Genomic DNA, 22,991 nt, shown 5'->3' with positions numbered 1-22,991 from the left:
TCAAAGCCAGATAAAACTGTGTAGCAGTGAGGGACTATTTTTTGAAGGCTCTATCTATGACCATTCCTTAGCACCATCACCAATGTTACAAGGTTCTGAAATTTGTATGTACCCCGAAGGAAGTAAAGGACTTAGTTCTCTGGAAACACTATAATTGTGGCTATTCTAGGGGTAGAGGGGAGAAAGCTCCTAGTAACAGGGAATGTATATGGTTATTAATGCACAAGCTAGGGAACAGTTTTAGGAAGCCTACACTGTGGCATAAACACCAATTAGAAGTCTTGGCCCAACGATCAAGTAAATACACTTTGCTACTTTTTTTAAAATTATTTTTTTATTAAATTATTATCTGTGTACATATTTTAACATTGCCCCCCCTCCCATTCTCTTTCCTTTTTTTTTTTAATAAGTTTTTATTGTTCATATTATTACAAATGTTCCTTTTTTTTCTCCCCCACCATTGCTCTCCTCCACCAGGTTCCCAACCCACCCTCTGCCCTTTCCCCACTCCCCATTGTCCTCATCCATAGGTGCAAAGTTTATGTTCAGTCTCTTCCCACGCCCCCCTCTCCCCTTTTCCCCAAGAATCGTCAGTTCACTCCCCTTCCATACCTCTGATTCTATTATATTCAACAGTTACTATTGTTCATCAGATTTTTTTTTAATTTCCTTGGTTTTTAGACTCACTTGTTGATAGTTACGTATTTGTTGTTCATAATTTTTATCTTTGTTTACTTTCTCTTCTGAAAGAACCCCCTTCAGCAATTCATATAATTCTGGTTTGGTGGTGATGAACTTCTTTAGCTTTTTTTTATTAGTGAAGCTCTTTATCTAACCTTCGATTCTGAGTGATAGCTTTGCTGGATAGATTATCTTTGGCTGTAGGTTCTTACTATTCATCACCTTGAATATTTCTTGCCATTCCCTTCTGGCCTGCATGGTTTCTGTTGAGAAGTCAGCTGACAATCGTATAGGTGCTCCTTTATAGGTAACTACCTTCTTTGCTCTTGCTTCTTTTAATATTCTCTCTTTGTCTTTTGCTCTTGGAATTTTAAGTATGATGTGTCTTGGTGTGGTCTTTTTTGGATTCCTTTTGTTTGGAGTTCTGTGCGCTTCCTGGACTTGTAAGTCTAATTCTTTCACCAGGTGGGGGAAGTTTTCTGTCACTATTTCTTTCAGTATGTTTTCGATATCTTGCTCTCTCTCATCTTCTGGGACCCCCATAATTCTGATGTTGGTTCGCTTGAAGTTGTCCCAGAGGTTTCTTACATTATCTTCAATTTTCTGGATTCTCTTGCCTTCTAGCTTCTGTGGAGGAGTGTCTTCTGGCTCTTTATGTTCCAAATCTTTGACTTGATTCTTGCGATCTTCCCTTCTGTTTTTAGGACTCTGTAAAATGTTTTTTATTTCAGACAATGTATTCTTTATTTCTTGTTGATCCCTTATCATTTCTTGATGACTCCTTATTAATTCTAGTTGATCTCTTTTCATATCCTCATAGGTCTTATCCATCTTTTCTAGGAAATTCTTGAAAAACCTTATAAGTGTAGATTTGAACTCTATATCCAGATGCTTTTTGTCCTCCATTTCTTTCGTTTGTGATCTATTTTGTTGTCGCATTTCACAGTTACAGGTGGGACAGGGTTTCAGGGTGGAGTCTGCAGCTTTGGCTTCTGTCAGCCCTGCCCTATGCGGGTCCTTCTGTGCTCGCTGCTGGCGCCTCTGAGAGAAAGGTGCCCTCGATTTTCGCCTGCTGCCAAACAGTCTATGCTCTCCCCCAATGAGCCCGGTATTGGGGTTCACTTCAGTTGGAAGTGAAGTTGGAGGTGGCGCTCAGAGCAGTCTGCAGCCCCAGTCTCCTTCCCGTCAGGGCAATCCCGTGGCACAGCCGACCGTTTCTTCTCTGCGCGCAGTGTGCTCGCTGCCGGGACCTCCTTTCGCCACTTCCCTGGGGTTCCACCTTACAGCCAGGCTCCCTATGGCTGAGCCTGAGTCCCCGAGGTCTGGCCTAGAACTGGGGTTCAGAGCAGTCCGGGGCCCAGCACAGTCGGAGTTTTAGCTCCTTTCCGCTAGGGAACGCCCACCAGGCACTTGGCCTCCCTCCTCTCTGGCTCCGTCCTCTCCAAGTGCTGCGTCTCTGTACCTTGGGCTTTTCCGGCTCTTCCGCGCCTCCTTCTGGTTTTCTCCTTGCTTCTCGCTGTAGAATTTCCAGTCAGTCAACCTTCCTGTAGTTCTGGGCAATGTCCGTTTTATATTTTAGTGTTTTTTTTTTGAAATTGTTGTGTGTGGCTGCAGCTAGCTGTTCACCTGGGCACAGCCATCTTGGATCTCCTCCACTTTGCTACTTTCTTATTTATTTCTTCCACATCCATTTCTTCCAGATCTGTGAATGATCTGAAGTAAGGTCTGTAGGTAAGTTAACTTCCAAATCAAGACCCTCTTTAGAGTATTTTTAACTGAATGAATACAACAGGAGTAAACTGGACTGTCTTGGGCAACCCGGGGCATCTGTTTTTCTTATCCTGGAGGTAGTTAAAGCTCTCCAAAACTTGAGAGTCTGGATTCACAGTACAATATCCTACTCTAGGCTCTTGTTTGATATCACAGGGTGCCTCACAGTTGCCCAGGATAACACAGGAAATGAGAAGGCGCCCTGGACAGTGTATTCAGCCACAGTATCAGCTGTGGTTTTTGTGGGCATATTTGTGCAGCATCTCAGATGGAATTGCCATGCTGATTGCAAAAAAAGGAAGAACAATTAGCACAGTAATTAATTAGAGTCTTGTTTTTAATTCTGCTGTGAAAAATAATCTTTTGTTAATTTGAACTTGATCTTAAGCTTACCTTAAGTTTTAATTGTAGTGTTATTATTTAAAAACATTGGCTGCCCCTTCTCCAATGTACAAGTGTTTAAATTTAAATACTCTAGAGGTAATTTAAGCATGTTATAATTTACTGACGGGTACTAATGACCCAAAGGAATTCCAGATTATTTAGTTCAAACAAATGATTGAGATGATAACAGACCCTTAGCTATGCTAATCACATTTTCAAATTCTCTTGGCCATAGAGCTTTAGTACATATAAATGGGATTGCATCTATTTATAGATGTCTCTGTGTTGTCATGAGAGGCTGCAACATAGCGTGTTGCAGAGTTGCAACTTTTCAGCCTGGTTTTGAATTCCTGCTCTGCTATAAGCCATATTCATTCAATGACTTCTGGCAATTTAGTATCTCTTCTAAGTTTCAGTTCTACATTTGTAAAATGAGATGAATGACAATCCTCTCAGAGGAGTGTTTTTGAGATTAATGAGACAACATATATAAAGTACTGCGCACATAATAGACTATTGATAAATGGTAGCTATTACAATTTACATAGGTATCTTATCTGTAGCTGTGTATTCTTGTGTCTACCTCCATGCTTATATTTTTCAGGTGTCCATATTTGATTTTGTATCTTTGTACATATCTGGATATGTAGATGTATATTTTGCTGTGTGGTGATATGTATCTCTCTGTGTCTTGTGAGTATAGAAGTCTTGTTATGCAGATAAACCTAGAATCTAGTCATATACTGAGTGAGATTCTATATGTATAATATGATGAGAGCTATGTCATAGCAGTATGGATGAATGTATATCACTGTGCTTTCTGTATTTCATGAGCTCAAACTAGACCATAAAGACCACCTTAATAATGACTTGATTTTTAGCAGTACCTTAAATTCTTTGGCCTTGATTTTACTCAGTTAGTGGAGAGGAAGGTTGTGTTTCCTCCTCCTTTTATAAGTGTGTGTGTGTGTGTGTGTGTGTGTGTGTGTTGACATCAACAGCTACTTAGCCCATAATTAGCTACTTAATTTTTCTGGTTTTCTTTTTATACCCCAAGTAACTTCTTTCTTTCCTTCCCTTTATTGTCTATGGCTTTATGGCTTTTCACCCCATTAACACCAGAGGGAGGAACATCTGAAGTAGATTGGACAGCAATCCTTGACTGAAAAAAATTATGAGCTCATTCAATGTGAGCTCTATTTTGGACCCCTGTATGTTGGACAGACAGATTAGCATGTAAGAGGAAGAATATAAGGTTGAAGAATATGAGCCAAAATGAGAGGCAGATGCTCACCTTTGCGGTATGATTTTAGGATAACTAGGAAGGTTTCTCCTTCTATAATTTGTCCTCACACTGACCTTGAAAGTCAACCCTTATATCCTATGTATGGTGGGGACTTTCCCCTGTGCTGCAAACACAGCTGCAGTGTCCAGCTTTGTGGTACCACTGTCATATTAAAGAGTGCCAGGACTCTTTTCCCATTCAGTGAACCCATATTCTCAAGGTCTGAAGAATCTTGGGAGCCTCCAAGGTCATTCTTCTAGGATTTAAATAGCCACTGAGGAGAGGGAAGCATTAAGCACAAATAATCCTTGCCTTTTCCTTTCTACTTTTCCCTGATTTCAAATCAACAACATATTATTAAGTATCAATCAGGTTTTGTGTGGAGACCAGGCACAACAATTCGATTTCTTTTTTTATTGTCCCCTTTCCATCTTTCAGTGTTTACCCTAAGCCCTCCTCATTGCTCCTAGGAGCAAAGCTGAAAAGATAGGCCAGTGTTAACTGTTTTGACTATCTTTCCTCCTAAGTTTTGACATTTTAATATAGGGCCAGTGAACAGTTTTGTGCATTCTTACCCACAATTAAGCAGTGCCCTATGTTACAGAATGAATCTTCTCTCTATCTTCTGCTTGAGCCAATCTCCCATTTCTTCTACATTAGAGACGATCTATTTGTTAAGGAGGAAATAACTTGATTTAAGGTGTGAATGATAACTGGCTTTATTTTTTTTCAAAATAAATGTGATTTCAAAAGGCAATTTGTTAATAATAATTTTAAGTAGTAGACATTTAGCAAGATATAAGGTTATAAGTAATTAATATTTTCCCAATGTACATAAGATGCTACAATTTACCCAATTCTTCTGGTGCTGACTTTTGTTTTCAACAAGCCTCACAACCATGCCTAATGATGCAAAATGCCATAGACTTTTTCTTGACATAATGGCCACTGGTCATTCATCTCCTTATGTATCATAGTAGAGGTATGGTGAATCAGTGATGGCAGGAAATCTCTCCTGTTCTATCCATAGCCACTGAACTGAACCAAGAGAGTCTCATAGCAGAAATCTAACCTAGCCCCACAAACCACCATATAATTGTTGAACCTTTTTTCACAACTCTTAAGAACTTCACCCCTTCTTTCTCTTTTCTTCTATTCTTCAGGAAGCAATTACCTGTAAGGCTCTAATTATACTTGGTGATCTACAAAGGTAGCCACATCACTATGGGACCTAGCTTCTGAGAAATAAGACTTTAAGGTAGAAGGCCCTGAGAAGTATGTATTTATATGGGACTGATGTCTGAATATACTGAAATAAATTGTAAGTAAATAATACTAAATTTAACTTTTTTAAGAACTTAACTATGCGCTTGGCACTGTACTAAGTGCTTTACAAGCATTATATCCTCTGCTTTTTGGAAGTATTACAGTTAACAGGCACAATGAAAATCACTGGAATACCTAGATTCACATTCTAGAGCCACCATTTATAAACTGCATAACTACGAGCAAGTTATTTAACTTCCCTTTGCCTAGGGAGCCCAATAAATTGGAGATAATAAAAGTATTGTCTTGCCGAAACTGGTTTGGCTCAGTGGTAGAGCGTCGGTCTGCGGACTGAAAGGTCCCGGGTTCGATTTCGGTCAGGGCATGTACCTTGGTTGCGGGCACATCCCCAGTAGGGGGTGTGCAAGAGGCAGCTGGTTGATGTTTCTTTCTCATCGACATTTCTAGCTCTCAATCTCTCTCCCTTCCTCTCTGTAAAAAATCAATAAAATATATATATTTTTAAAAAGTGTTGTCTGGTAGGGTAGTTGATAGGATTATATGAGATAATAGATTTAAAGGGTTTAAAACAATACCAGACTCCAAGAACTTAGTGAATTAATGTTATCTTTTGTTAATAATTCTCCAATTAATCCTGTAACATAGGCACTAATATTACCTTTATTTCAAAGATTATGAAACTGTGGGTCAGAGAACTTGACCAAGATCAAACAGTATGTAGTAAAATTGGCGTTCAAACTCATGTCCATTAGACTTCTCATATAACTACTTTAGTACTGTCTATTTAAATATATAACAGTGAAAAAAAACCAATTATCAATATGTGAGTTCTAGCTCTACTTATATTGTTAGGTGAATATCTCATTAACTTTTACTATGCTTTTGTACCATCATCAAGATCATAAATAAATATTAGTAAATGTTACTGCATTCTAACTCACATACATGCATGTAAATTTTGCATTTGTATAACATGGATGGAGAATCTGTCAATACTATTTTTTTAGTTTTCACCTGAAGATATGTTTTTCATTCATTTGAGAGAAAGAGGAAGGGGAAAAGGGAGAAAGAAAGAGAGATTAATGTGAGAGAGAAACATAAATTGGTTACCTCCAATTTAGTGCCCTGACTGGGGGGTCAGAACCACAACCTAAGTATGTACCCTGACTGGGAATCAAACTTGCAACCTTTTGGTGTATGGGATGACACTCAAATCAATTGAACCATCTGGCTTGGACTTCCGCCAAAACTTTTATGTCATAATACCTGTAACCAGTACCTGGGATCTTACTTAAGCTACTAAATTAATGTGCTGTGCAATATCATTATGGGTAGAATATTGAGACTTGGATGTATGAGCTATTCATTGTGCTGTAGACATTACTCTCTGCTTAATCTTTGACCAAAACAAAGTTCACCAATGTAAAAAAAGAAAAGAAAATGTAAATGTATTTTAATAGGTGTAAGGCAATGAGAGCTATGCACATGATCATGGAGTGGGGAATAGCAGTGGGTGTTTCAGGTCCAAGCTGAGCCAAAAAAAAAAAAAAAACCCACATATACAAACCCCTCAGAACAAACACACACACACACACACACACACACACACACACACAAAACAATAACAACTGTCAGTTGACCAATCAATCTTAGAAGACTGGAAGATGAATGGAATTACAGAGATTTTTAAATGATGGGAAAGACCATTTGACTGTCTGGAGGAAAATGTATTATAGGGGGAATATATTATTTTGGGAAAGGTTCAAAGGTGGGAGTAGGATATGCCTGCAGGAAACCTGAAGCAGGTGTGCCTTACTTAACAAATGAGCTGTAACCATAAAGTGATAAGTGTGACTTCCTTTGATACAAAAATATCAGAACTTTATATTCCAACAATGTTGTCCTCTTCAAAGCAGACATCTTAGAAGCCTAAATTTTTAATGTATCTCAACATACCTTTCAAAATTTTCTTCTGGCCTAGCCTCCAAAGCCAAATAAACAAACTGTGCCTATAACTTTGGGACATAAAGTGGAAATAACTAGCTGTGATGGAAGAGGGTTCTGAATAATAAAATAAGACTTGTGGATTCTTAGCTATAATCTTTGATGCTCACTTGGAAAGCTGGAGAGGTGACCTCTGTACCTATAAGGTAAATGAATCCATCATACTTGATTAAAGATGGTGAGACTCATATGGCCACTGGAATCTTTTCTAGGTCTAACTACCTCTTTTATTTTTCTTGTTTATTTTAATACCTCTTTTATTTTTCTTGTTTATCTTAAGTTGATAAATTTAAGTGAGTCATCCAGCCAGAGTTGCTTGCTTTCAAATAGAGAACTACATAGAGTTAGATTAAATCTTTTACAATTTGTACCTTCTATGAAATTGATTCCATGTGACTAAATGAATTCCACCTAGGTTTTAATGGATAGAAACAAAAGTAAGAGAACTCTTAATTGGAGCTGCTGTGGTACAAATTGAGTAGATAGATATTAGGTGACCCAAGATGTCTGAGAACTGCTATCCTGGAAGCCCATTCAGAGAGTTTGGTAGGGTATATGGGGTTTGTTTTATCAAAAGCTTCAGAGAAACTGACAAGTATTAAACAAGCAACTGCCATTTAGATTTAACAATGAACGATGTATGAGAAAATTACAGAATCTGGAATGGAGCTTGAGGTTAGGATCAGGGATTCTCAAATGACATTAGATGAACATGGTCCAAATAAACAGTGGGGCTCTTGAATTTACATTGTGAGTTTAAACCATACTGCTATAAGAACAGTATTAAAGGGAAAAGGGAAAAAAGAGAGGAAGTTAAGTGTGTCAATGTGTCAAATGTTAGATAATGTTAGTTAAGAAGTAAGGATGACCCATATTATTCATTAAGCATCTATTATAGTCTAATTTCTTCAAATATATTGCTTCAAAACAAGTCTGTGAATGAGAGGCTATTACTACTATAACTATTTTAATGAAGAGGAAACAGCCTCTGAGAGGTAAAGTAACTTGCCCAAAGATACATAACTAGTAGCTGAAACAGCTAGGACTGGATATAGATCTCACTGACTCCAAAGTGTATGCTCTTCGTTAATATATTAAACTACTCTTGAAGGATGGGTGTTCACATAGAGAAGAAAGAGCTAGAAGAGAAGTGCCTTTTTTTTTAAAGGCTGACAGTCTGAAGGAAGGAGACTTAAGAATGTAGGCAGCATTGGGATACCAGGTTGGTACTGCTAGTGACAAGGAATATTAGAGGAATGATTAAGTAGTGTTTTGAACAGAGATTGTAAACTGCTAGCCTATCGGCCAAACCAGAAAAAGTTCATGTTTATTTTGACCAACACAATGCTTTCTAAAATATCAATATTTTTGCTAGTATTTCAAAAGAGAATTCTTCACATAAAAATCTAATTTTCCAGCTTCTCTTAAAAAAAGCAAAATCTCTGGCAACATAGGACTTGCAATCCCATATGGCAAAATCTGCTCAAGCCAGGTTGCACATATATATACTGGCTTCTTGCTTTCCAGTTTCCAAAAGTCTTCAGCACATCCTACACTTTGGCAGCTTTACTCATCAGGTTACCTGCCAAGCCCATGTAAACGTTTTGATTTATGCCTGATAGTTTAAATGGTCACACTGGATTACTCCTTGTTTTTCTTTAAAGAAGATACCATCTTCTAGAAAAAATAGCAATGAAAGTAGAGCAAAACACTTTTCATGAGGTGACTCAAGGTGCTGAAATGTTTATGTGGCTCATTTGACTAATGGCTAAGAGGAGCTAGAACCATTATAGCATCAGCCATAAGCCTAGCTAGGGGTTATATGCTCTTCTTTAGTTGTTCAGTTGTTTAGGCAGAAGAGTGGGGGCTCTGTATTGTTTTTCTTGTTTGTTTGTGATTTAGGGTTGGATTGTAAACAGTTTTTAATAGGCAAGCACAGAGAGGACAGTGAATATGTTCAGAGTCTTAGGTAAGTGGATTTCAAGATACCAACAGAGGGGACCTGTTATCTGTTGCAAAGAACCAATGGTGTCCAGAGATGATAGTGTCTTTTTGAAATAAAGGCAGCAGTGTAAAAGTAATAAGGGTATCAGAAGGGCAACTGTCTAACTATTCTGGGTGTTGGGAAGAAACATGGGAAATAAAACAGTGATCCAGGAGGAGGATTGTTATATTTTTAAGTGAATTTAGTAAGGAACTTGCATCTAGAACTATTACAACTCAATAATAAAAAAGCTCAATTTGAAAATGAGCAAATGATTGAGTAGACACCTCTCTAAATAAGATATTCAAAGGGCCAATAAGAACATGAAAAGATATTCAGTGCTATTTGTCAGAGAAATGAAAAAAACACACACAGTGAGGTACCACTTTATACTCACAAAAATGGCTATAGTAAAGAAAGAGATAATAACTGGAGTTGCTTAGGACATGGAGGAATTGGAATCTTAATTTATTGTTGGTGGGAATATAAAATGATGTAGCAACTTTGAAGAATAGTCTGGCAGTTCCTCAAAAAGTTAAACATACAGCTATGATATGACCCAGAAATTCCATCTTAGGTATCCTCAAGAAAAATGAAAATACATATCTACACAAAAAAAATGTACATGAATTTTCAAAGCAATATTATTCACAACCACAAAAAAACCCCACAACAGAAATAACCTCAATGTCTATCAACAGACCAAAGATCAAACAAAAAGTTGTATACCCATATTCAGTAATTGAAAAGAGTGAAGTACTGATATGTGCTACATTATAAATGAATTTAAAAACATATGTGTTAAGTGAAAGAAACCAGATTAAAAATGTATTACAGACATTTCTCCAAAGAAGACATATAAATGCCCAACAGATATATGAAAAAAATATTGAACATTATTTATTAGGTGAATGAAAACCAAAACTACAATGAGACATCACCTCTAACACCTGTTATAATGGCTACTATTAAAAACAAACAAACCATCAACAACAAAAAAGATACTAGGGTTTGGCAAGGTTGTGGAGAACCCATGCTCACTGTTGGAAATGTAAAATGGTATAGCAGCTATGGAAAGCCATTATGGACATTGCTAAAAAAAAAAAAAAAAAAAAAAAGGAAACGCAGCACTACCATATGATCCAGCAATACCACCTCTGGGTATATATCCAAAAGAATTGAAATTAAGACCTCAAAAAGATGTCTGCACTCCCATGCATATTACAGCACATTTTTTTTTTAATAATGGCCAAGTTATGGAAACAGCCCACGTTTTCAACAGATGAATGGATAAAGAAGGTGTAGTATACATATACAAAGTAATATTATTATTCAGCCTTAAAAAGAAGGATATATTGTAATATATGTGATAAGATAAATGAACCTGTAGGACATTACTAAGAAAAAATAAGCTATTTATAGAAGGAAAAATACTATATGATTCTACTTAAAATAATCAGTCATAGAAGCAGAGAGTAAAATAATGATTGCTAGGGGCTGGGGGAGAGACCATAGAAATGGGAATAAAATTTCAGTTATGCTAGATGAATAAGTTCTAGAGCTCTACTGTAGTTAACAATATGATAGTGTTAAAATTTTGTTAATTGTTATCTCAAGTTAAGTGTTCTTGCTACAAAAAAAGAAACAACTCTGGGAATTGTTGATATGTCTGTTACCTTAACTGTGGTGATGTTATTATGGATGACTTCATATGTCCAAACTTATTAAATTGTACATATTAAATATGTGCAATTCTTTGTATATCAATTATCACTCAATGAAGCTGTTAAAAATGCTATATAAAAACTGTTATACTGGTAGATTAAATAGAGAAGGTAGCCATAGACTGGGATGGCAGGACACACACAGGCTTTATTGGAGGGAAGAGTACCCCTGCCAGCTGCTTCCAGAGAGAGGGGTGGAAGAAAGCGAGGGCCGGGGTACAAGCACTTTTGAGGATAAGGGACAGGGCTTAGGGCACTCAGCACACGCTGATTGGTGATTAGGGACCTAGGGACTTAGGAATCAGGGGCTTAGGATATTTGGCAGGTGCTTATTGGTGTAGCTCAGGAATGTCTGGCCATAGTGGGCTTTACGTCTGTCCATCAACTGGAGGAAGGGAGGATCTATCATTCCAGGCTTCTGGTAATAGTTAAAAAAAATTGAGAATCTGGTCAAGGTCAGTGGGTGAAGTTTAGTCTTCCATAGCTACTTCCAACTGTGAGGGGGCATCGTCTTTTTAGGGGCATCTACCTGGGTTCTCAAAGATTTTGGTGTTCGGTTCTGAATTCAGTGCCAGATAGATCTCTCCCACCTTCCGGTTGGCGAATGCCTGCATTCTGTTCTGCAAGAAACTAGTGAAACAATGCATGAGACATGGGCCAAAGAGCAAGATTAAGAATATAGATACCAGTGGGCCTAATAGTGGGAGGAGCCATAGAGTAAGTGAGCGAAAAACAGGTAGTTTTCCCCTGCTGGACAAATGGTGCAGCAGCATGATTTCCCCAAGAGACTGGCTAGTGAAGTCTTGAGATCCTGTTGAGTCTCTTGGGAGGTAAAAGCTGGTTGTGAGGCTGCCACGGCATCACTTGGCTGGTTTTGCTGCTTTTCTGGGCCTGGAGCTGAAAGACAACCTGGGGGGTAAGATTCTTGGGGAGGTAAAAAGGTAGGGCTCCTTGGTGTAGCCTGGATTCCAGTCAGGACCATGGGCAGAAGGTCCGGCCAGGAGCTGCGGATTTTGAGAGAGAGAGAGAGAGAGAGAGAGAGAGAGAGAGAGAGAGAGAGAGAGAGAGAGAGAGTGTTTAGTTAGATGGTCTTTAAGGAAGCTGTTGCTCTTCTGGATCTTACCCAATGAATGTGGGTGGTAGGGTATATGCAGTTTCCAGGAGATGCCAGAGATTATGTGTGTTATCAAGATCTCAGCCATAACCTCAGCAGTTTCCTTGCAGGTAGGGAAGGCCTCTGCCCACCCTGTCAGGGTGTCTACCATGGTGAGCAGATATTTAGTCTTCTTGTGGGGAGGCATATGGGTGAAGTCTACCTGCCAGTCCTGCCTTGGGAGGTATCCCCTTCATTTGATGGGTAGAAAAGTTGGGGTGCATTCCTCCCTAGGGTGAGGCAGCTGCACACGTGGAGAAGGAGGAGCAGGCACTTGTGGCTGCCTCTCGCAGTGTGGATGAGGTGAAGAGGGATGAAGGCCATCTCCAGGGTCCGCTCGAGTGTTACAATAGCGTAAGAGGCTTTCCGATGTTCCTGGGGGACTAGACACAAGCTTCCATCCACAAACAGAGTTAAATCAGGATTAGAGAGAGGAATCTGAGAGTCCTACTCAAGGTTGAGTGTGAGTCTCTGACAACTTCGGGGCAGGAATGCTTTGCTGCAGTTTGGGTGGAGGCAGCAGGAAGGAGAGTGGCTGGGTTCAGGGCTGGGGACTGGGTTAGGGAGACTTCAGGACTCTCGAAGAATTGGAGATGGAGTTCTTACATGTGAGAGGAGGCAAGGAGAGATCAGGATTGGTGTGACAGAAGATCCTGTAGCCTATGGGTAGAGAAGACCTGTAAGGGTTGCTGGAGGCAGATCTTCTGGGCCTCCTTGATGAGAACAGCAGCTGCAGCCAGAGTCGAGAGGCAGGGCTGCAGTCCCCAAACTGTGGGATCAAGCTGTCAGGACAGGTAGGGTATGGGGATGAAGGCTGGCCCTAGGGGCTGGGTGAGGACCCCCATGGCTATTCCCTGCCTTTCATCAGTAAGTAGTTGGAAAGGTTTAGAGATATCTGAGAGAGAGAGAGAGAGAGAGAGAGAGAGAGAGAGAGAGAGAGAGAGAGAGAGAGAGAGAGACCAGAGGGGTGTCCTGGAGTTAGAAAAAGCTTGGCGAATGAGGAAGGGTGAGGAGACCTGGTATAAGGGCTTAGCTAGGAGAGAAAATTTTGGGATCCAATGATGAAGACATCCTACCAGTGGAGGCCAGCTGTATGCCTCTGAGACGTGTAGTGCTTGGTTCTAACAAGCATTCTTGGAGGTCTCTTGGTAAGGCCTGGCCAAACAGATGACTGTCTCTGAACCACTGGGGCAGGATTGTCCAGGTGAGTGGGAGACAGATCTGGAGCTGAAAGATAACTGAGACCTAGATGTTATTTTTAGGGGGGAAAGCGTAGGTGTCTTAATTGCCTCACTAGTGATATGAAAGGGGAGAATAGGTTACCATTGGAAATAGGTTCTTGTTTTTCCAGTTTTGCCCCTTGCTGGGCATCCACATGTTTCTTGTAGTTCCCGAGACAGGGTTTCAAAGTAGGTAGAGCAGTGGTTAAGCTCCCTATGGCAGTTCCAACTCCTGCTGTGATGTCAAGTGTTAGAAGGAGAGGGATGATCTGGACTCCTCTTTTGTGTCAGATATGATGGATAGGGGGACAGGTAAAGACTGATTATTGAGCCGAAACCGGTTTGGCTCAGTGGATAGAGAGTCAGCCTGCGGAATGAAAGGTCCCGGGTTTGATTCCGGTCAAGGGCATGTACCTTGGTTGCGGGCACATCCCCAGTAGGGGGTGTGCAAGAGGCAGCTGATCGATTATTCTTTTTCATCGATGTTTCTAACTCTCTATCCCTCTTCCTTCCTCTCTGTAAAAAATCAATAAAATATATATTTTTTTAAAAAAAGACTGATTATTGAGACTTCATCTATGTTGGGTGAGAGATAGATGAGAGTACAGGTTCCTGTCCAGCTGATGGGGAGACAGATGTATGAGTTTTCCCCAGAGGGAAAAAAAAATCCCTGATGATGGAGACAAGCTGATAGGTATAAGGAGAAGAGGTGGACTAAAGGGTATGAGATTCCTTTTTCTAGTTCCGCACTCCAAGCTGAGAGAGTAGTCACATGGTGCTACCAATAAGAGGTGACAGATGAGTGATTGAGACTGTGTTGCAGTGAAAGTGGGAGGTAAAGGGGAAGGAAAGGAGTAGTGAAAGCCTGGGACCAGGATGGTTGGATAAGAGGTTAGAGACTGTTAATATTCTGGTTTAGCTTAAGAAGTATCTAGCAACCTTGTCCTGTCAGGCTGGGAGACTGAAGCCTCACTTCTTGCTTAGGAAAAGGGGCAGGGGACAGGGGATGGAGCAGGCTCCGCAGTTGTTCCCAGGCGAGCCAAGACTCTAGCCACTTGAGTTCCAAAGGGCACATTCTTCCTACAGATCATAGAGGAGATAAGGAGATAAGGCTTTTGTAGTCACAGGAATGGCTTGACCTTGTGGCTCAAGAGAGTGAAATTGAGGTAGGTGATTGAGGTTTGGGACGACTGGGTTTTATGAGGGGATGCACAGTAGCCCTGATGGGGTACCGAGATAGAATGAGAAAAGAGTGAATGGGGGAATTTGAGGTGGCTAATGGCTGTGAGACTGATCTGTAAACCCCATATTAGAGACTGAGGAGGGGACAAGGGTCCCAGAGAATTCAGAGAGGGCAGAATGAGTGACCCTACTGTCTATTAAAAAGGAAATCGGCTTACCTGCCACTACAGTCGCTACCAGAGGCTCTGTCTTGGTGATGTAAGTCTGTGGGGTCCTGTCAGGGCTTGGGCAGCTTCTTCAGTGGCCAATCCCAGGAGGTCCGGGAGCTCCAAACCAGATCCAGAGGGCAGCCATGCTGGACTGTATGAGGTCAGACCCAGCAGGGCCAGACTACAGTCTGATTTCCAGGGGCCTTCCCTTCCGAGCCTGGGGCAGGGCCCAGGCGAGGATCTCGGGTTTGAGCAGGACTTGGCTCAGTGTCCTTCCTTGCTGTATTTGAAGCATGGCCTGGAGGAGGCTTAGTCCTTGACTTACCCAAGGGAGGACTGGCACTTCATTTGGGGTTCATGAGAGTGGTGGCTAGGAGCTGGAAGGCCTCCTAATGGGCCTCAGCCTTGGCCTGATCTCGCCTTGTTGTTGGATTTGGGTCTCCTTGTCTCTATTATTAAAGACCTTACAGGTCTTTTTGAGGGGTTTGGGGACCTGAAGTTGTGGCCTATGTCGAGGACTAAAGGTGGGCAGTCAGTCAGTGGAAAAAGAAATCTGAGATGCCTCTCAATCTGTGAGGCTAGACATAGAGAATGGAATGTAGACTCAGGAGGAGGAAGAGGGCAGAGGTGGGTGGCCACACCAGGCGGGGCCTGCAGAGGTGGACTTACTGGTTTAAAATGGTGGCCATCTACCTGAGACCACGTGGCTGGAGAGGCGGGACTTGTCCCCCCAAAAATGGCGTTGGCCCCATGGAAATCACATTTAGCTGTTTAGAGCTCAGGTTCTCAGGATTTGAATTCTCAGAGACTGGGGAGAAGGCAGCTGCTGGTTCAATATAAGAAAGATAAGAGTGAGAAGGGAATGGCCAACCACTTGTGAATTCCTTTGCTGGAGGCCACAAGAGCAGAGATTAGGCAGAGAGCACAGGGGAAGGTGGGCTCAGTTAGAATTCTCAGGTAGGTAATGCCCCACCCTACAAGGGCAGGACTGGGAGGGACTGTGCAGGGAGGGGCCTGCAAGCTCTGCAGCAGCCTGCCCTGCTTTCAGGTAGCCATGCAAACTCTGCCACCCTGCAGCCTCTGCGGTTCAGGCAGCGGTCAGTGGGCGGGACCAGGTGTGTATTAAGGAAAAAAAAAAAAAAGGGAAAAATACTCCCGGAGTCCATGCCAAGGACTCCTGCACTATGGCGCTGACCTGGGAAAAAAGTACTTATTTAGAGAGGGACAGGTTTAAGGTTGTAAGGAGGTGCCAGGAATGAGCCACGTGGAGAGAAAAAGCAGTCAGAAGACAGAGAAAGGGGTTTGAGAACAGGTTTGAGAGTGCAGAGAGGATTTCCAGCTGAGAGAGGAACATGAGGAGTAAAGCAATGTGGGGAGAGTGGGAGTGAGGGGGGAGAAGAAGTCTGTTTGTAGGAATCTCTGAGGCTTCCTTGTTTGGTGGCAACATTATCTAGATCAGGATATTGGAATACCGTTTTATGAGGTGGTTTCGCGGAGGATATTGGAATCGGAAGTGCCATTTTAAATGAGCTTTTTGGTTTGAAGTAGCCAGATTGGAATTGAAAGTCGAAGAGGTTTGGATTGGGGGTTCCCATGACCGAGAAATAAAAAGGACCACTGAAAAGTTGGGGAGAGAATGAGAGGCATCCCCCTCTTCTCTCAAATCCAACTGTAGACAAGAGGATGAGAGAAGGTCCCAAGGTCCTTATCCCGAAACCTTTCCCGTGGAGTAGAATAGAATTTTCCCGGCCAGGCGCCTGAGCTTTCGTAGAACGTATGGTAGAGTGTAGAACGTGAACATAGAACGTAGAACATAGAACGTGTAGCCGAGTAGATGAGAAAACTCTGAGGCCCTTCTAGGTCAAGGGAACCGGGGTGGGGAGGGGGTGGTCCCTGAGGCCTACCGGTAAGAAAGCGACGAGATTCCCACTTGTCCTGGTACGGCAGGGTTCGAGAGGTGTTCTGAATGGGCCAATCAACTCAGGTCTATGCCACCAAGCAGGGCCAGAGAATTTTCCCTGTTCACCCGGGGCTGAGGCATCATCATGATAGATTAAATAGAGAAGGTAGCTGGAGATCGGGATGGCAGGACACACACAGGCTTTATTGGAGAGAAGGGTACCCCTGCCAGCTGCTTCCATAGAGAAAGAGGGGAGGAAGAGAGCGAGGGCCGGGGTACAAGCACCTTTGAGGATAGGGGATGGGGCTTAGGGCACTCAGCACACACTGATTGGTGATTAGGGACCTAGGGACTTAGGAATCGGGGGCTTAGAGTATTTGGCAGTGCTGATTGGTGGTTCAGAGCTCAGGGATGTCTGGCTGCAGGTGGGCTTTACGTCTGTCCATCAACTGGAGGGAGGATCTATCATATACAAAATGTACAGAATAGATGAATCTGTAGAGACAGAAAGTAGATTAGTAGTTGACCAAGGATTGAAAAAGGGTTTGGGGAGAATTGGGAATGACTGCTAAGGGACATAGAATTTCATTTATGTGATGAAAATATTATAAAATTAGACAGTGTATATGGTTCACAACCTTATCCTATCTAATAAAAGGGTAATATACAAATTAACAGTTACTCCATTACAAAGATGGTGGCACCCATAGCAACAAGATGGTGGTGCCCAGTCCTCTCAGCCCCGCCAGAGTCCCCCAGTTTTGGGGGGAAGAGGAGCAACAGCTAAGGTCAAGCAGCATAAGCAGCCTGGTGAAATGCCTGCTTTGTCAATGTGCCCAGCTCGGGCTGGTCCCCAGGAGCCGGAGCAGGCGCAGACAAGGACAGGGGGACCAGCCTGCAGCCTCCGTGGCCAAGCGCAGGCCTGAAGAGGAGACTGCGGGCCTGCCTCCAATGGAAGCAGCACAGGTCCCTCCTGTCCCTGCAGAATCAGCAAGCGTCCTTCCTGGCTCCTGCAGAAGCAGTGGAGCTCCCTCCCAGCTCCACAACTCACTTCCACCTCCCTCAGAAGCCACTTGGCTCCCAAAAAAGCAGCACAGTTCCTGCCGGCCTCCGCGGAAGTGGTGGGCGGCCTACTGCATGCGATATAGCAGGATGGGCTACTAGTGCATATATAAAAGCCACTAAATACACTTTAAATGAATGAATTGCATGATATGTAAATTATATCTCAATAAAGCTCTTTAACAATGAAGTTATAAAATAGGAATAAGTATCTTCATCGCCTTTCCAAAAAAATCTTGGAAAATGAGAGAAAAAATAAAGACCTTTAAACCACTGTCCCTTAGGAATTCAGTTTAAGTTTTTAAGTTAGTGAAGAAGGCTGAAATCCTTTTTTTAGCCCAAAAGTTACTTTCAAATTGTGTGTCTATCTGAGAACTTTTTCTGGCCTCAATGTTCATATGTATACTCACCTCATCCTTTACTCCAAGTCACTCTCCTCAGTGCATCTGGTCTCTGCCTGAGTGTGGTTAAAGACAAATATCATTGAATACAAAAACAAACAGGCCCTGGCTGGGTAGCTCAGTTTGTTAGAACATTATCCCAATATGTCAAGGTTGTGGGTTTGATCCCTGGTCAGAACACATACAAGAATCAAGATCAACCAAAGGACTATATACATGCATATAAGCATAACCAATGGACACAGACAATAGGGAGTGAGGGTCTGTCTGTGGGTCGGGAGCTGGCTTGGAGAGGTCAATTGGGGGTGGGGGAGGAGACATATGCAATACTTTCAACAATAACAATAATGTATTTAAAAAAATAAAGCCTCTCAACCAATGGATGCACATATAAGTGGAACAACAAACTTCTCTCTCTCTCTCTCTCTCTCTCTCTCTCTCTCTCTCTCTCTCTCTCTCTCTCTCTCTCTCCTCAAATCAATAAAAAAAAAAAAAAACCACAGAAATTAACCAGCCTGAAGTAACATGTAGAATTCCCAAAGTCTAGCAATGGAAAGGACCTTGAAATGGAGTAATATATTCTAGACTAGAGGCCCAGTGCATGAAATTTGTACACGGAGGGGGGAGCTGTCCCTCAGCCCAGCCTGCACCCTCTCCAATCTATGACCCCTCATGGATGTCCAACTGCCGGTTTAGGGGCATTAACTCCAGCCATTAGGAAAATCACACAGAATGTCCTTGACATACAAACAGTGTGGTTTTATGAGTTGTTTTAATAATAATGGCCATTCCTTTAAATAATATCTGTTTACATACAGTACAGCTGGTACTATGTGAATTTAGAATGTTAATATCACAAAATCATAGAGGGTTGTAGCATAAATAACCTTGAATTGTCTACTGCAAACTTTTATAAATATTGGAATTCCCTTTTCAAAGATTTTGAATGCTTTTTGTCTTAAGAAGCTTAACCAACTTTTGAGGCAACTCATTTTCTGTGAAAGGACTGGGAGACTCTGGCGGCAGGTGCCTCCAGCTGGGCTGAAAGGAGTGGGGGACTCTGGGGCCTACCACCCCTCATAGTGGAGCTAAGGGTACTGTGTGCTACCATATTTGTGATAGTGTGATGGTGAATTTGCATATTTGCATATCCCTCTTTATCTCAGGATAGACTACTTGTAGTGTAGATAATCTTTGCATGGACCTATCCTATATAATAAAAGGGTAATATGCAATTTGACCCTAATGGCAGAACAACCACTGGACCAGTCACTATGAGGCGCACTGACCACCTCTTGGTCCCTTCCCCCTGCTGTCAGGCACTGATTACCTGATGGCAAACAGGGAACAGGGGATGGGTAGTATGGCTGGCTGTGGGCAGCTGGGGAAGTTGGCTCTGATCACAGGCCAGGCCTAGGGACCATACCCGCACACGAATTTTATGTGCCAGGCCTCTAGTCTATAATAAAAGCAATTCCATAATATCTTTTGTTATGTGATCCAGCTAGTTTCTTTGCCTCATCTGACAGTTTCTTCTACTGTGAAACCTAAATATCATTCTGGGAATTCTCACAAACTACCTAGGACCATGGTCGGCAAATTGCAGCTCGTGAGCCACATGCGGTTCTTTGGCCCCTTGAGTGTGGCTCTTCCACAAAATACCAAGGCCTGGGTGAGTCTGTTTTGAAGAAGTGGCATTATAAGAAGTTTAAGTTTAAAAAAGTTGTCTCTCAAAAGAAATTTCAATCGTTGTACTGTTGATATTTGGTTCTGTTGACTAATGAGTTTGCTGACCAGAGCCCTAGGAGAAAAACCCTGGGCATCTAGGAAAATTCCTGATAGATCTGGAAAAGAAAGTGGGGTGGAGAAAAGAATGGCTATGTTTTGGGGGTGGAAGAGACTAGTCATTATTGAAGGTTTTATAAACAGCTTTAAATAGGCAGATAGCACTTCATCTCTAAGACCACAGAAAAATTACCCTAGCTATGATTAAAAGCTTTTCTACTCTTGTGGAAAAACAACTTTAAAATGGAAACTCCCAAGGAAATTCCTAGTTTTATCTAAGACTTCCCTTTCTTAACTTAAAACTCAATAATTTCCTTCTGTGGTCTTATCAATGGTTCATAGGTCTGATAAGATTGCTTCCTTCCTGAATTTGGAACTCTTGCCATCTCACTTGGTAGAAGTAAAACACTTGCCTTTCTGGCCTAATTCAGAGCTCTGTGAAACAAGAGGCACAGGAAAGATACAGCCACAAACGATGGAGGCAGACCAGTATGAGTAGGCCAATGTGGACAGGAGTGGACATGATAATGAGTCTTTTATCTTTATCTTTTGTGAATGCTGGTTATTCTGAAAATTACTTTTTTTTTGCCCAGTTAATCTGTGAGCTCAATCATGGACATAGTTTAGAAGTAACCTCAAAGGGAGGGTGAGGATAAAAGGGAGAGATCAACCAAAGGACTTGTGTGCATACATATGAGCCTAACCAGTGGTCAAGGACAATAGGGGGGTGGGGGCATGAGTGGGAAGAGGTGGGGGATTGGATTGGGGGGTTGAGGACAAATATATGATACCTTAATCAATAAAGAAATTAAAAGAAGTAAGCATGGTTTTTACATAGTTCTGGGAAGTAACCCTGGGTCCAAGTAACCCTGGATCTAATGTATAATGCATTCTTATTAATACAACCTTCAGAAATTTAGTCAGCTGAGTAAATGTCATGGTGGGAGATTGTATGAAACTCATGAAGGTAAGAGCTCTTGAGAATTTGAGTAACTGTGTAGGAAGTAAAACTCAACTCCATTGGCTCTGTCCTCTCTAACCCCTAACCAATTTACAAAAATCACAAGGCAACTTTTCATCTTTGGCAAATATCTGTGGTAACCTGATAGTGCTATCCTCATGCTTAAGATCAGCCTTTCCTAGAAACAGAATATGCATGTGCCCTGTCCCAAAATTTCCTTATCTACAGTAATGCTTATTAGTCTGTCACCTGAGAGCTATCTTTTTGATTTAACCACCATAAAAATGCAACAATCATACAAAGAGTGACACATTAAGCTTCCAGCTATATTCCCATGTTCAAGAGAGTTTATTTGATGTTTAGTAGAAGGGAAAGCTGTCCCTGGTGGAGTAGGACAAGGAATGTAGTAGAGGGATCTTAAATCAGAGAGCTAGACAGAGTGAATTATGAACAAGGACAGGTGAAAGAATGCAAAAAAAAAAAATAGCTGTAGCAGGACTTGAGCTCAGGAGAGGATTTTAGAAAAGAGACCCTTCTACCCACCCAGCTCAACCAAGAGAATCAAGTTACATTATTACAGGGAGTAACATGGTAGCAAGAGATTTCACAAGATAAAGGATCTATTTGTAATGTAGCATCCTTGTCAATCATTAATAAGTAAGCAGCAATGCCATTTAAACCAAAAGGGATTTGACATGTCAAGACATTTGTATATGTGTGGGTTTGAGTGCCCTGACAATGAGTATGGGGAGAGTATAAGGTAGAATGAATAAGCATAAAGGTGTAGTGAGTATGAGTGGGGAATGGGAGGGTGGGAGGTTGGCAAGCTTCATAGCATTGAAGGCCTCATCTGGGGCTCTTTCAGAAATACTTTGCTTGTTTATTTTTTCCTTTATCCTTCCATTATTTATTATCACTCATATTTGCCTCCTTTATTGCTCATATTCTCTTAAAACTTCCTGTCTATCCCTGATTTACCTGCTGACTGGGTTTCAAGAATGTCAGTGGTCCTCTTTAGTCTGCCTTTACCTCTGGCCACATCCCAGCCCCACCTGGACCAAAGAGACTTGCTGGGAGACATTGGTTTCACAAATCAAGGCACATATTAAGGTCAGTCTACAGATGTGGTGCTAATTATCAGCTCATGAATTGATGCTAACTACCTTGTTTCTCAGAAAATAAGACAGTGTCTTATATTAATTTTTGCTCCCAAAGATGCGCTAGGTCTTATTTTCAGAGGATGTCTTATTTTTCCATGAAGAATACGGTACACATTTATTGTTAAATGGAAATAAAGGAAATTTATTACCTGTATATGGTACAGTAGTACGGTAGTTGTCAATACAAACCAGACAAATTGTGAATCCTACACTATCAAGAATTTACTCATTTATTTAATGACAATCATGTCATCATCTTCTGGAACATCATCATAACAATCCAATTCCTGAATTTCCTGGTGAATTTCTTGTGACTCCATTTCTTTCAGAATCAGTGGACCAAATCTCTCATGTTTAGCCTAGGGGGGCCTTATTTTTTGGGGGATGCCTTATATTTCACTCAGAAGGAAACCTGTAAGTAGATCTTATTTTTGGAGGATGTCTTATTTTTGGGGAAACACGGTATTATGTATTTTTCCAGAGATGCACAGGGATCCCTGGTAGCTGCTCACTGACTTGAGCTCTGGTACCCAATGTAGTCAGAGAGAAAAAAAATTAGAGGGCTGTGGATGACCTGCTAGAATAGAATACCTCTGACTCTCCTTGGTGTCCAGACTGTGCAGCTTTGATAGCAAAGAGGATGGGATCTCAGAAATAATCTCACCTTACGCAGCAGCCCCTTGTTTTCCTCAGCAGCATCCTTCTCCTCCCATTCCCTCTAATACTAGGCTGATGTGGGCAGGGATGAGATGGTGTTTTGCACCAAAGTTACTTACTTATGAATTATGAGTGATTAGGGAAACTATGTCTTCCTATGCACGAAAGGGGCTACTGGGAAG

This window comes from Pipistrellus kuhlii, unplaced genomic scaffold (assembly GCF_014108245.1).
Source record: "Pipistrellus kuhlii isolate mPipKuh1 unplaced genomic scaffold, mPipKuh1.p scaffold_m20_p_33, whole genome shotgun sequence".
NCBI lineage: Eukaryota > Metazoa > Chordata > Mammalia > Chiroptera > Vespertilionidae > Pipistrellus > Pipistrellus kuhlii.
The sequence above is the reverse complement of the archived record's forward strand: the minus strand, read 5'-3'. Positions refer to the sequence as shown.